A 14,142-nucleotide genomic window follows, 5' to 3' on the forward strand; every position below is an offset into this window, starting at 1 on the left:
TGGATCCGCCCGGATCAGGTGGTTCCGCCCGGATCGCGTGGGTTTGCCCCCCGTCACGTGGCGCCTCCCATTCCATTCCCACCCCTTCTCCATAGGCAGGGATAGCTTTCATGGGCCAGGGTGTTCCAAAGCCCCGTCCGACCTGACCTGGAACGCTCCTGTTCCAGGAATGTGTAATCTAGTGTTCGAAAGTAAAAGTAAATATTTCTGTTAATATAAATAATATCAGAAAAATAAAAACATATCAGAAAAATAAATACGTGTAAATATATATGAAATATCTGAAACGTGGAAAATGTATGATTTCCTTAAGAAAGGCTAGTCTTTGATCTCTGTAGACTTTCAAGCCTAATCAACAAGAAATGAGATTTAATCTGTGAAATGCAGTGTCCCAACAAGCTCTAAGTGGTATCCTGGTGTTGGAAAGACAAATTCCTGGTCAGTGGAATTGCCTTGTTAAGGTTTAGGACTTGATGTTTTTCAGTGATCTCGACGAGGGGCTCTCAGGTCTCCCTGGAGCCTTCCCTTCTCCAGGTGAACATCGCCAGCTCTCCCAGCCTGGCTCCAGAGCAGAGCTGCTCCAGCCCTTGGAGCATCTCCATGGCCTCCTCTGGACTCGCTCCAACAGCTCCATGTCCTTCCTGTGCTGTGCCCCCAGAGCTGGAGGCAGCTCTGCACGTGGGGTCTCACTTGAGGGGGCAGAGGGGCAGAATCCCCCTTCTCCTGCTGCCCACGCTGTGGGATCAGCCCAGGACATGCACCAGCACACCCAAGTCCTTCTCCCAGGGCTGCTCCATCTGTTCATCCCCAGCCTGGATTGATCCTGGGGGTTGCCCTGACCCAGGTGCAGCACCAGCACTTGGCCTTGTTAAACCTCATGAGATTCCCATGATCCCACTGCTCAAGTTTGTCCAGGTCCCTCTGGATGGCCTTGCCCTTCAGGTGTGTCACTGATGGTGCCCTTGACCCCTTCATTTGTGTCCTTAATGAAGCTGTCAAATAACACTGACCCCAGCACGGACCCTGAGGGGCACCACTGGTCACTGCTGTCCGTCAGGACTCAGAGCCATTGATCACCACCCTCTGGAATATCAGGTTGCTGCTCAGGACGACATGTTCCCATTTTCCTTTGTGTTTGCCAAGATGTTCTGTGGAAAAGAATCCGAGATATCGTCAAGTGAAATGAGATTCTCACTCCTGGAGCTCATGGCCCATAAATCTGTAGCTGGAAGCAGGATTACCCCTGGTGATGGGAAATGTGGTCTGGAGAGATGGAACAGGATAAGAAGAGTGCCTAATAATCCTTCTGATGCAGAAAGAGAAAAAAATAACCTAAAATACTCTTACCTCTGTTAAAAAGATGGTCATAAAGCATCCCGAAATTTTACAATAAATTTCATGTCAATTTTTGACACATTAATCTTCAGTATTTTGAAATAAATCTCAAGACCAAATCAGAAATTAATAAAAAATAAAATATTAATATTTTCATTTCTTGTCTTTTCTCAAAGACCATTTCTAAGAAAACAAGAGCATATTTCTGAAGAAAACAAAGAAAAATATGTGAAACTACATATTTTCTATAAATAAATGCTGGTTGATATAAAGTACATGTGTGGAGGGAAGAAAGTCTAATTCTGTTTATTTTTTCTGACATTTTAACCTGTCAAAAACCCAGCGGAGTAATGAGAAATTTGAACCTTTAGGGAAAGCCTATTTGAGATTTTATACCCTATTTTGCTGAGTTTCAGACCTTTTAAAAATTATTGTTCCTTTCAGTCATAAAACAAGGAAAACCTGGTATTCTTCCCCATGAAATATTTGTTTCAAATAAAATAATTTTGCTTAAATCCTGAATTCTTGAGTTATAAATAAGCCCCACAGGCTGCCCAATTTTATTTTAGATTTCAGATCATAAAAATAAAATTCCATTTTAAATAATATGGTAAACATTATGCTGAGAAGAGCAGCACAGGACTGTGCTGTGCCATTAACGAGGCTAAAACAGGTAATTCCACAAACAAATCTGTTTTCCAGTGGGAAATCCCTTTGCTTTTAAATTCCTCACCAAATACATTCAGTTTGATGGAAACATTCCTGCTGTATTAAAGACAGAATTCCATGGGAAAGGCTGGAATTTTTGCTGCCTGAGACAGATTCACTCTTTGTTAATTTCTTGTCCATATTTTGGTCCTGTTCCTGACCCATTTTCAATAAATGGAGCTGGATTTTGGCTGTGAAGGAATTCAGCAGAGGGTATTCCAAAGGTTTGGGTCAAGGCATTATGGGATGGAGGGCTAAAGCCAACGCTCAATGACACAGCTGCACTTCAGGAATGAAGCATGGGACAGATGTAACTCCTGGAAATAAATCTCTCCCCTCTGTAGCCGATGCCAACTCCAGCTCTGGCACATGATTTAAACCCTCATCCTTGAATAAGGTTCCCAAGACCTTTTCAAGGTTCCTCTGGAAGGCAAAGACAAGGATGGCTGTTACAAATGGATAGGCCCATGGAGACGTGGGAGAACTAAATCTGCCTCCCATCCAGCCGTATTTCTGGGCATCCCAGATGGAGGCTTTGGCAGGAGGGTCCCAGGGAAACGTGGAGATTCAAGGACTCCGGATGAACAGGCGGCAGGACAAATTATCCTGGCAAGGCTCCTGCTGATCCACTGCTCACCTGGAGCTCCAAAGGGATGGATTTGGAGACCCAAATCAGGATGGAAAAACCTCTGAGGGCACAGGCTGGATGGGCGCTCCTTGACTGTTCCCAAATCCCACTCCTGTTTTCCTGAATCAGTGGTTTTACAAAAGAACTGTGCTTTGGCTTTACATGTGCTAATTCCCAGTTGGAGGACTGAATGCACATTCCTTATGGACACAGGGGTTAGGCTGTTGCATTCCAGTTGGGAATTCCCTAAAATATTGCTGTTTTAACCTAATTCCTTGTGGACGGAGGGGCTAGTTAGGCTGTTGCATTCCAGCTGGGAATTCACTAAATATTGATCTTTTAACCTAATTCCTTATGGATTCAGGGGTTAGGCTGTTGCATTCCAGCTGGGAATTCCCTAAAATATTGCTATTTTAACCTAATTTCCATTCTAGCCAGTCTCTGAACCCACAATTTTACACGTGGCAGAAAAGTTACTGGTGCTTAATAATATTAATAATATAGATAAAGATATAACTGTAGAGAGTCTGTGGAATTCCAGTTGGAATAAATGAAAATAGCTGGAAGTTATCAAGTATCCGAGATATAGCCAAGCGCTGTTTTAATCCAGAAATAGTATTTATTGCAGGGTAGAAAAAAAATAACTTTAGAATAAACCTAGCAACCTTTTTCTTATCTGGCTACATGCTTTTTTATTCTAGTATTATTATTCTGATATTAAAATACAATTGATATTAAATGAAGAAATTGATATTAAATTTAAAAAACCTTTAGTGATAAGCAAGAATGTGGTCCAGAATTATATTATATTACATTATGTTATGTTATATGTGATTTTTTTTATCTAAGACATGTTAAAACAAAACCCACTTTGGTCTGGAAGAATGTCTGGGTTTGGGAGATGAAGAAGTTGTGTTGTGTGAACACTGCAAAAAAAAGAGGAAATATCCTGAAACAAGCCAGGAATTCCCTTCAAGACGTGTCAGGTCTGTGTAATAGCAGTGGGAAAGGGCTCTGGCAGGTCACCAGTTTTCCTGATTAACTGTCACTGAGTTGTACACCCAGAATGAAACAAAATGAGGAGGAGTTTAGCAGGGAATCAAAGGCAGCAAACATGGAAACACTGATATTTTCCTCTAGGAAAACAGTAAAATGAAGGGCCCACTCGAAGACCTAAAGTACTCAGTTGGCTTTGGCCCAAAAAAAGAAAAAAAATGTTTGTAATTGTAATTAATGTTGTAAATCCCAACTCTGTCTCTCAGCACTCAGCAAGGTGTGCCAGGGAACAGCTGGAAAGGTATAATGAGTTTGTGGCTCCTAAATCCATTTATTCGGAGTAAAGAGAACACAAGAAAACAGGCTTTTAACTGTGAGGGTGCCCAAACTCTGGGGCAGTGTACGGGATCCCTGTCCTTGGAGATAGTCAAAGTTTACCCATGGGACGCAGTCCTGCTTGAGCAGGGGCTTGGACTTGATCATCTCCAGAGGTTCCTTTCAACCTAAATGATTCTGTGAAATTATTCTACTTTTAAATACCTGGGACTACATGAAATGATGAAGTTAGCAGCAGAGAAAGCATGGAGAAAAAAGGGGGGGAAACCTGAACAAACGGAGAGGAGAATGACCCTTGTGAGTCCTCAGTTTCTCAGCATGCAAGACCAAACCTAAAAATGGGATTTTTGGGGTAGTACAAAATAATTTCTCTGAAAAAGAATAAAATATGTCAAATAAAAATCAGAAAATTCTATTTGATGGTCCGGATGGCAACAAGCTCCCTCTGACAGCCAGAGCACATCTTAGATTCTTTGCTGGAGGGTCTTTGTTGGTCAAGTCTCACCTGGAAAAGACAAGGTGCATCCCTGATGGGAAATTTGGAGGTGTATCTATATAAACATCAGTCACGTGCAAAACTGGCACCTGCAGGAAAACATCCCCTGCCATGTGCTTGGCACATTTAGATGGATGTGTCACAAAATGCCTAATTTTTATAGTGTATCCCATTGTTCTAAACACAGGAATATGCACAGGAAAACATTCCAGAGTGCTTTACTGGCAAGACACTTAAACAGGCTCTCGGGTGGAATTGGAAGGTGGCTGGGAAATAATTAAATAAATCTGATTTGATGTGACTGGATTTGGGTTTGGTTCCAACTCTGCACTGATTTTGGATGTTCCGTAAACTGGATTACCCGGATTTTGGGTTATTTTCCTATCAGGCATGTCAAGTGCTAAATGAAAAAATAAAAAAAAAAAAAAGTAGATTATATTTTGTGATACGCCCTCGGGCTCAAGGAATGTGACAGAGCATATCCTGGAAGTACAACTGGATCCCTAGTGAAGAATAAGCTCCAGAAGGAACAAATGCCAGGGGTAGCTTGATGGACATGGATTACCATGTTCTCTCCTGCAAAACTGTTCCGTTCAGCAGAGCAGGAGAGACCAGCAGTGTGTTATTGTAGAGGGTTGGAGCACCTCTGCTGTGAGGAAAGGCTGGGAGAATTGAGATTGTTCCCCCTGGAGAAGAGAAAGCTTTGGGGTGACCTAATTTGGCTTTCCAAGACCTGAAGGAGCCAACAGGAAAGATGGACAGAGACTCTTTACAAGGGATGGAGTAACAGGACAAGGGGGAATGGCTTCCCAGTGCCAGAGGACAGGGTTAGATGAGATGCTGGGAAGGAATCTTTGTCTGTGAGGGTGGTGAGGTCCTGGCACAGGTTGCCCAGAGAAGCTGTGGCTTCCCCATCCCTGGAAGTATCCAAGGCCAGGCTGGATGGGGTTTGGAGCAACCTGGGCTAGTGGAAGGTGTCCTTGTCCATGGCAGGGGGTGGGACTGGACTCATCACCTGTTGTCCCAATGGAAAGAATCGCTGAATCCCGGGCTGGTTTGGGTTGGAAGAGACCTTAAAGCCTAACTTGTTTCACCCCCTGCCATGGGCAGGAACACCAAGTTGTTCCAAGGTCACAGCAGCACGAGGAGGCTGAACTGATGGTGCTGGGGTGGATCTAAAATTGTTGGAGAACGTCCAAAGGAGGGACATGGAAATGGAAAAGGGGCTGGAAGGGCCACATGAGGGGCAGCTGAGGGCACTTGGCTTGTTCAGTGGGAGGAGAGCAAGGCGAGACTCCTTGTGGTCTGCAGGTTCCTCACAAGGGGCAGATCTCTGCTGTGACCAGGGACAGGACTCGAGGGGATGGCTGGAGCTGTGCCAGGGCAGGGTTAGGTTGGATCTCAGGAAAAGGTTCTTCCCCAGAGGGTTCTGGGGCACTGAACAGGCTCCCCAGGGCAGTGGTCACGGCCCCAAGGCTGCCAGAGCTCAAGGAGCGCTTGGACAACGCTCTCAGGGACAGGGTGGGATTTTGGGGTGTCCTGGGCAGGGCCAGGAGCTGGACTAGATGGTCCCTGTGGGTCCCTTCCAGCTCAGGATATTCCACGACACTGATTCAGACGGCGCTGGTCTCTCCCCGCCCCGGAATCCAAGGATGCGGAGCAGCTGCCGCCTGCAGCCCCTCCCTCTGTGCGTGTTTCCGTCGCGGGGGCGGATCCCGGGGCGGAATTCCCGGGGCGGATGCCCGGGCTGGTCCCCATCCCCTCGGCATGCCGCGCTCCGCAGCCGCCGCCGTTCCCTCGCGCGGGGCCGGCGCGGGCGCTCGGGCCGGGGGGTCCCGGCGGAGCCGAGCGACGTGAGTGCTGGGATACCGGGAATGGGGCCCGGGATGGGCTGCGGGATGGGGGCGCCGGCCAGGGAGCGAGGGAAGGGCGGAGATGCCAGGCCGGGCCGGGCTGGGTCCCGCCTTCTCCCAACCGCCGTCCGGGGGGATCCCCGTGTCGCGACTGTCGGTGACTGAGTCCGGGAGGGGGCTTGGGGCTGCCGGGGCGGGAAGCCCGCGGGCACGCCATGGGAGGTGGAACGGAACAGGCTCTGGGTGTTCCTTTCTGTTTCCCATGCCCCCCCCCTTTTCCTTTTCTTCTTTCCTCTTCTTCCCCCCCTTCCCTTCCTTCTCCCCCTTTCCCTTTCCTTCTCACCCCTTTCCCTTTCCTTCCTCCCCCTGTTCCTTCTTCTCCCCCTTTCCCTTCCCTTCTCCCCCCTTTCCTTTCCTTCTCCCCTTTTCCCTTTCCCTTCTCCTCCCCCCTTTCCCTTTCCTTCTCCCCCTTCCTTTCCTTCTCCCCCCTTTCCCTTTCCTTCTCCCCCTTTTCCCTTTCCTCTCGCCCCTTCCCTTCCTTCTCCGCCCCCTTTCCCTTTCCTTCTCCCCTTTTCCCTTTCCTTCTCCCCCCTTTCCCTTTCCTTCTCCCCCCTTTCCCTTTCCTTCTCCCCCTTTTTGCTTCCCTCCCTTTTCCTTTCCTTCCCCTCCTTTTTCCTTTCTAAATTTTATTTTATTTTATTTTTTTCTGGCTCAAACCCTCTTTACCAGGTGGCCTCGCTAATTCCGTCTATTCCTGCTCTCCTGGCTCCAGGATGTGCCTACAGGAATGGTGTGTTTAGCATTTACCTGTTGGGCTTTTGGAGTAGTTTTCCATTTCAGCTGAGTTTCTGTGTGTCCATTTCTCCATTCTAGCAAGGAAAATCTCCATCCCATCCACCACCTTGTGAACATCTCTCGTTCTAGAACATGCCCAGCTGCTCACTTGGCAAAACTTAACAGGAATTCCAAGGAAAACCAGTCCTGGTGTTCACACTGCCCTACTCTCCCTTGATCATCTCATGTCCATGTATAACACGAGCAAAGACTTGTGTGTTTAGGGGTAAACTTCATTTATCAGGGACACACTTTACAGAGAAGGAGAGGAACTCCTATGAGCTTCTTGCCTGGGACTGACAAAGTTACACAGGGAAGAAGGAGTTTCTTCTGAGTTTGAGGTTAGAGAGGCAAAGAACAGCTTTTTTTTTTCTGCTTCATGAACTAGTGTTTCCCCAGAAGCGAATCTATGAGCTGGTTGTCTGTAGAGCAGGAAAAATCCTTTTGAAACTTGTGGGACACGGAGGGATCAGAACCCCAGACTGGTTTGGGTTGGAAGGGACCTTAAATATAATTTAAGATAAGAAGCTGCGCCTGCCCCATCCCTGGAAGTGTCCAAGCTCAGGTTGAACGGGGCTTGGAGCAAACTGAGATGGTGGAAGGTGTCCCTGCCAGTGGCAGGGAGTGGAACTGGATGGGCTTTAAGGTCCCTTCCAACCCAAACCATGCTGTGATTCCATAATTCCATGATTTTAGCTGGCAGCATGAGCCCAACTGGCAGCATAGGCAAGGTGCTTTGGAACATTTCTTATCCCGTCCCAGCTCTTTTTGCTCTGCCTCAGCTCCTGCTCTGTGTTTTAGATATTCACATTTGATTTCCTTTTGCACCCTGATGTAGTTATTTCCATGGATTTCAGAAACTTGCTGTAGGATGGAGCTCCCTGTCCTGGTTTTAAGGCATTTGGACTTAAAGGAATATCAGATTTTCGAGGCCAGAGCTTCTGGTGTGTTCTGGTTTGGAATGGTCTTCAAGCAAAGTGTCCCAGAAGGATCTGCATGGATCTTTCCTCTGCTGTCCCAAACAGAGCCATCTTTCCATAGGGAGTTGGGCCCTAAAAACAAGGAGCATATCCTCATGGCCGTCAAGGTCCTTTCCATAAATAAATCCAGTGGAGCTGGAAAGCTGGGCTGCCTGGAGACCTGAGTTATAGGTGTAGGACAGGTGTTGATGGAACCTCAAACAGGAGTTCGCCTGGCTTCTAAAAATGGAGCAGAAATTGTCTGTGATGAACATATTAAATTTATAGAAGATTTTTCAAATCTTATAAAAAACAAACCAACAAAGAAGCAATAATCTTTCTTTAAACTATTTTCTGTTGTATTTAGGTTGGTTGTTCCATGCAAATAGTTTTTGCACCAGTTTGGTTTCACTGTTGATGAAAAGCAGCATCTGTGAGGCTTTTACCCTGTCAGCATCATGGAAATACATGGGATTTTCCAGGCCTTTCCAGCTGGAAAAGAAAGTTAGAGTGACTTCTCTGCAGAGAGATCTGTTTTCTGCCTGTTTGATTTGTTATTGCTTGTCTTCAGCAGCATTTTCAAGCTGGAAGTGGCATAATCATTCCCTAACAAAAGCAGTTTGGATGCAATCCCTGTTTGCTTTTTAATAGGGAGCTCGTTTATCTTTATTAATCACAGGTTCTCTGAATCCTGCCCTCTGTTCCTTTCACAGGCAGGATTGATGGATTGATTGCTTCTTCCCTAAGGGAGAATTCCAGAGAGTCAAGTCTTCCCTGAAGCAAGAAACTTCCACAGATTGTCCTGGCATTGGCATGAGGAGTTTGTCCTCTCTGTGTCCTGAATTCCTGTCACTGATGCCAAGTACCTTAAACCCCAAAACCAGTACCTTGAATTTAGTTTTGATAAACCAGATTCCTTCTGATGTGTACCACTGTGTAATTCTTCCCTTTTTTTCCTTCATCTTACACATGTTCCCAGTCATCTGCTGCACCAGGGGGCTGTTCCCTTTAATAAGGGATGAATTCTCCAGCAACAAAGGGAAGAGGATATTTTCCCAGTGGAATTCCATCTCTCTTTAGAGGACCTTCTCAGACTTTTTGTTATTCTATTATTCACTTTCTTACTACAATAGATACTTCACTTTTTGATTCCTTTCCCATCCAGATATCCCTTTATGTCATCCAAATATCCCTTCCCATCCAAATATCCCATCTTCTTTCTCAGTGTTCCCATCTCAGCTGCTTTCCACTGAGGTTCCTGTTGTAGTGATCCATTTTAGTTTTTGCATAACATATACCCATTTTAAATTTAGTTTCTGTGCTTTGACACTCTGTCAGTGCTGTGCCAACACATCTTCTTCCTGGGGAATCATGTGCTGGAGAAAGAGAGGGGATATGGGTATTCCTTAAGTTTGTTTGGAAAAAAATTTCAGAAGTGTGTGTGTATCTCTTTGGAATTCAGAGCCAGACCCTAAATCTGTGTCATCTTTATAATTTCCCATTACTCTGGTAATTTGCTGTTACAATTCCAAGGAATCCCTGGGATTTGGGTAGTCCTTCCTTTCCTTGGGCAGTCACAGCCCAAAGATCTTGTTCTTAAGGTTTCCAGTTGTTTTCTGGAGACCTGCAACTTCACCTTCCCAGTTCCTAAAAGGGTGTTCAAAGCAGTATTTTTGGGAATCCCTGATCTTGAGTTGAGTTGCTCAGCACTGAAGGGCTTAGCCGAGCCCTTTCTCCCACCTTGGGTTCCCAGGACATCCCAATGTCACTCGGTCCTAGCTCAGGTAAGAGCTCCAGGAGGGTGAAGTTAATTGATTATCCTGCTGTGGAAGGCTGGAAAAAGGTGACAGTATTCAAGGAAAGATCAAAAAGTGTGTCCTCATTGCTGTCTGATGTGGCTTCAGGGTTTTTACTTCCATTCCTGAATTTAATGAGTCATTTCACCCAACTTCCCTGATCCTCTCCTTTGATAAACACCAGCCTAAATCCTGCACTAATGGAGGCTGAGGGAGGGTCTTTTCCCAGTGGAGTTTTATGATACTGAAGCCCAGAGACATGGTGAGATGAGCAGAATTCTCTGCTCACCCAGCATGAGGTGCAGTGGGAAATACAATGTTTTGGTGTCTCATAGTCCGTTCCTAACTTAGTGTTCTTCCCAATGAATGTGAGATCCTTAGGAGCCATAAACAGGAAAATCCTGAAAATTTGGGCCCTATGCCTTGCAAAGACATGGAAATATTGCTTTTGATTCTTTCAGAAACGAGTGTGCAAATTGTTGGAAAGCATCCCAGGGGAGGCTAATGGCTACCTCATGGATTGTACCATGGAGCTGGATTCCAGACAGAAACTCTCCCCTGACTGTGGTCCTTGGGCAGCAAAACCAAAGCAAAATTCCATGGTATGTTTACATTGTGAGTCTGTTTGTTACAAGATCATATTTAAAACACATTTTATAGTAAAGCTGCAAAAAAAAGGCTTTTTTTTTTCTAATAGTGTTGTATGTGGTTTTGTTCATCAGATTTTGGAAAACCATGGAAGCAAAGGAGCTGCACAGCCTTGCCCCAGATGTATTGCTGGAGAGTCTGTAAGTGTGTGAACCTGCTTTCTGGGACAGAACTATTAGATCCATTAAACATAAAGTTAATAAACCCCACAATGCCATTGCTCAGGAGTAAAGCATGTAAATAAAAAGAAAGGCAGATTGATTTAGCATTTCAGCAGAGCACAAATTAGTATCTTTGGAACAGCAGCTGGAAAATACATAGGCTGGCAACATATTTTTCAAATGCCCCCTAAAAAGCAGAGTTTAGGAAGTAATTAAAGCAAACAGCAACATACAACTTATCTACCCCATTTTTAATTGCCCTTGATGTACTGCATCATATCAAAACTTCCAGGAATCTCCTTCTGTCTTTTATTTTTCCCTCTAATTGGATACTTCCTTTCCAATGAGTAACCTGAAGATACTGCTCCCTACAGAGTCAAAATGAGGAGAGGTGGGGGGAGATACTGAATGTTTAAAGCAAAATCTGGGATTTGATGGAATTCATGGCAAAGTTTCCGTTGAATGCTGTCAGTTCTTGAGAGCTATGACTGGAAAGACATTGGCTGTGTCAACTTATTTCTGCTCATCCTTAAAAATAAAAGGAAAACCAGATCCAGGGCTGACTGTAGGAATATGGGAACCAGTGTGGCCACTTTGTGGAGAACATCTGTGGGGTTAAAACCCCAAAACCAAAAGAACATCTTGGGATTAAAACCCGGCATATTAAGTCAGTTTTGTTGCATTCCAAAGCTACAGTGACATCAGACTTTGTAAAATTCTTCTGTCAGTGAGCACCTCATTTTAGAGTCTCACGACTGAGTACAAATATCATCGTCCCAAATAATAATATAATAAAATAACACCATTTCTATTTTCAGTCAGATCAGCCTGGCGTGTTTTTTCCTATGGCCTAATAATGACCTTGAGGTAAAAGCCAGATAATTGGAGGAGGTAAAATTCACCTCTTCCAGAACATTTATCTATGGAAGTTTGGGATTACTGGATGACCTGTTTTACTCACTATTAAATGCTCTTCACCAACAGCTGTAGGAAACAAGGAAAACACCTTGCCAGCTTAGCTCAGTGAGAGCTGGAAGCTCACAACTAAAGATCTTTTCTAATTTGAATGTTCTGTGCTTTCAATGTAGAAACTCAAGGTTGGATTACAAAAACCTGGAGCCTTTGTAGGGCTTCTCACTAGACTTCTTCCTAAATTAGTTTCATGTTGTCAAGTTGAGATGGAAAATGCTTTGCTCAAAGCAAATTTTAAAATTTGTTTCTGATTTTAAATACGTTTCTGTATAGATTTAATTGTGGTCTCTTCACAGTCAGTGAAGAGTCTTCATAGTCAGTTATTCATGGCCAGTAACAGGTAATAGAGTAATACTTCAGTAAATTTGGTAAGAGTTCTAACAGTAAATTATCTTCCTTCTTAAAATAATAAGCTGATACTGAGAGTCTAGTTAGAAGTATTACTGTGAGTTCTTTGAACTGAGACAACGTGACATAAAGAAATGCAGGCTTGAGTTTAAAGTAAAAGTTGCCAACCAAAAGATAAATTTTTCTTCTGTCCTCAAAATCTTTTAACATTAATGGTAAAACAGAATAAGGTATATAAATATGATACTAAAATTGTCTTTATTTTCTGTGGGTGTATTTTAGCTTCATATACAAAACTAAATTCATAACTCAGTCATGGTCCTTGTACAGATCACACTGAACAGTTCCTTTTAGTTTCCAGATATTTTAGGTGCCCCCTAGTCCCTGGGGAAAAAACATTTGTGATGTTGCTAGTGAAACTGTGATTTAAAATAACAAACACTGAGGAAAAGACTTTGTTGAGATTATTTTTAGTGACATGAAATTTTGGCATTTCAGGGACACTTCAGTCATATCATGGGCTTCTAGAAATGGAGAGCTGGCAGAAGAGCAGCACTGCTTTCCTGTTTGGATCCTGGAGGTGCCCCTGTTCCCACTTGGATCCTTGCAACACCCCTCCTCTGGTCTGGTTTGTGGTGCTCAGCACGCACCAAATGGCTCTGGTAGCACTCAGTGCACAATTAGCATCATTTTTACACTTGAAAAAAAATGCTTCTGCTCTTAAGGTAGCTCAGAATATGTTTGAAAAGGAAAAGAAAAGGTTGATTTAATGTTTTGGAACTAATTAAGTTGATCTGGCCTTGGGCCTTGTCTTCACCTGGTCCTGGGCCAGAGGTCACATTCATGTCACATTCATGTCACATTGATGTCAGAGGTTTTCCTGGACACATTCCATGGCACTCTTGGAAAATGCTTCTTTTACAGGGCCACAGGCAGAAACAGGAGGACACAAATATTTTGGTTTTTAAGTGGCTGCTCAGCTTTGCAGCTGAGAAGGCCAATAAAAATCCCCTTGAAGCTTATATTGAAATCCAAAAAAATCTGTTTAAAAAGGCTTGGATTCATCATCCAACATCCTTCTATTGGCTTGTCGCAAATCATTCCATCTATATTTTTGCCAGTCTATAGGATTATGTAACTTTTAGGCTCTAAGACAACATAGTTTTGCTATTTGGGTGCAACACCTCAGCTTTTGGGCAGAGTTCAACCCAAAAAAGACACAACAACATTTGGCTTCTCCTGTTCTGAGAGCAGCCAGGAGCCACTTCAAATTCAATTAGTAGCTCCAAAAGTGGACAAAACTAGTGACAGGCTTTTAAAGGTTAATTTTGGGCTTCATCAGACTGCAAAGTCCTCAGGCAAAGGACTTTTGGATCCTAGAATCCTTCCCATGTTATGTGTGGAGTTGTGGCGTTTGCATTGGAACCAGGAAACTCAAATTTTGGTCCCTTTTAAGCCTGTGAGCCTCTTGCAGCTAAGACTATTAGGCTGAATAATGGATTTGACTTCTTAGACTCACTTTCCAAGTCCTTTGATGCCAGCAGATCCCCTTGCTAAACACAGTAAAGGAAGTTTTTCGATAGGGTCAGTAGTTTCCAACAGGTTTCTTTTGGCCTGTATTACCATGTCTCGGTCATGTCTTGCTTAAATCTGGGCTGGAATATGATAAAAACAAGAACCAGCTGGGGTTTTTTGTGGTCCTTGTAGGTTTTGTGCCACGCTCTTTTAAATTCTCCCCCTTTTAGAACAACCATTACTTGGATTTTTTTCAAATCTGATGGTACATAACTCACAGGGCCGCTCACAGTTGGCTGGCAAAGTCACATTGGTGTTTGATTTTAATGTGATTTTTGGTATCAGTTTCCCACTGTTCCTGAGAATGAGGAGTTTCATCGTGGCTGGGCTTCGCCAACGAAGATTTGGGAAGGGCTCTACCCACATTTGCTTGCAAAAGGCACAGCAGAAAGTCTCCTTGGATGGTATCAACAAGACACAGTTCTGTCTGCGTTGTCTTTCCTCCTCGAGAGTGATCCTGTGTGTGTTCTCAAAGGAAACGGCAGCGTTATAGATGG

This window comes from Manacus vitellinus, unplaced genomic scaffold (assembly GCF_001715985.3).
Source record: "Manacus vitellinus isolate BGI_N305 unplaced genomic scaffold, ASM171598v3 scaffold_40_pilon, whole genome shotgun sequence".
Classification (NCBI taxonomy): domain Eukaryota; kingdom Metazoa; phylum Chordata; class Aves; order Passeriformes; family Pipridae; genus Manacus; species Manacus vitellinus.